Consider the following 1,538-nt stretch of genomic DNA (forward strand, 5'->3'; position numbering starts at 1 on the left):
TGTGTGTGTGTGTGTGTGTGTGACAAAGAGAGAAGAATTTCATTCTGTCGCCCAGGCTGGAGTGCAATGGCATGGTCTCAGCTCACTGCAACCTCTGCTTCCCAGGTTCAAGCAATTCTCCTGCCTCAGCCTCCTGAGTAGCTGGGATTACAGGTGTTCGCCACCACGCCTGGCTATTTTTTGTGTTTTTAGTAGAGATGGGTTTTCACCATGTTGGCCAGGCTGGTCTTGAACTCCTGACCTCAGATAATCCGCCCCCTCAGTCTCCCAAGTGCTGGGATTTACAGGCATGAGAACCACGCCTGGCCACCATTTCTGCTTTTTAAGTCTGTTTTCCTCTCTGGGGACATGACTCCCAGCAGACATGCCTGTGTGTGTGTGTGTGTGTGTGTGTGTGTGTGCGCACATGTGTGCATTGTATGCACATGTGTGCAGCAAAGTGGCCACCAGCAACCCCCACTTACATCCCATCAGCTCATTGGCTCGGGAATGAAAGGTGTCTTTTCCTAGGGCAGACTCTCATTGGCCTTTCCCCAAATCATTCATTGAGCCAGTGGCTTAGGCTGTTCTGATTGGTCAGGCTGAGTCACATGGCCACTCCTTCTTGGCCCTGACCTTCTTTCCACCTGCCTGTCCCCTCTTGCTTCAGCGCTTCCAGGCCATGGAGGAGACGCACCTGAGGCACATGAAGGCACTGCTGGGCTCCTATGCTCACTCGGTGGAGGACACGCATGTGCAGATCGGGCAGGTGAGTCAGGGCAGGTGTGAGGAATGAGGCTGGGGTCGCTGCTGGGCGAGGGGGCCCTGATCAGTTACACGCCCTGCCCACCTGGCACAGGTGCATGAGGAATTTAAGCAGAACATTGAGAACGTCAGCGTGGAGATGCTACTCAGGAAGTTTGCAGAGAGTAAGGGCACAGGCCGGGAGAAGCCAGGTGAGTCAGGGCAGCCATCGGGGATTGCGCTGTGGGGCTGCGGGTGACGGGCAGGACTCCAGAGGCAGGAGACTGAACCTCCCTGGGCATTGGTTTCTTCATGGGAAAAATGGGTGCTGAGGAGTCCAGCTCTTCAGCCTGATCTTACCTGTAAATTTCTTTGAACCAGATCCCAGAGGAGCCTTGAATGCCAGGTTCAGCTGATCTGACTTCACCCGCCAGGACCTAAGGGGGCCATTGTGGGTTGTGGAGCAAAAGAACAATTTGCAAATGCTCAGATGCAGTACTGGGGAGGAGTTAAGAGCAAAAGTTGGGCCGGGCGCGGTGGCGCACGCCTAGAATCCCAGCACTTTGGGAGACTAAGGCGGACAGCTCACGAGGTCAGGAGATCGATACCACCCTGGCTAACACGGTGAAACCCCGTCTCTACTAAAAATACAAAAAATTAGCCGGGCTCGGTGGCATGCGCCTGTAATCCCAGCTACTTACTTGGGAGGCTGAGGCAGGAGAATTGCTTGAACACAGGGGGCAGAGGTTGCAGTGAGCTGAGATCACACCACTGCACTCCAGCCTGGGTGACAGAGCGAGACTCTGCCTCAAAAA

General features: G+C 54.7%; 1 long non-coding RNA gene across 1 annotated transcript; it reads left to right on the top strand.

The window, feature by feature from the left end:
* The first annotated feature begins 619 nt into the window (after positions 1-619).
* LOC108299029 lies at positions 620-1,308 on the top strand. The gene is made up of 3 exons (XR_001822786.2): positions 620-748; positions 839-935; positions 1,105-1,308. It is a non-coding gene; the product is annotated as an uncharacterized LOC108299029 (long non-coding RNA).
* The last annotated feature ends 230 nt before the right edge of the window (positions 1,309-1,538 follow it).

Source organism: Cebus imitator, unplaced genomic scaffold (genome assembly GCF_001604975.1).
Source record: "Cebus imitator isolate Cc_AM_T3 unplaced genomic scaffold, Cebus_imitator-1.0 Scaffold1461, whole genome shotgun sequence".
Classification (NCBI taxonomy): Eukaryota; Metazoa; Chordata; class Mammalia; order Primates; family Cebidae; genus Cebus; species Cebus imitator.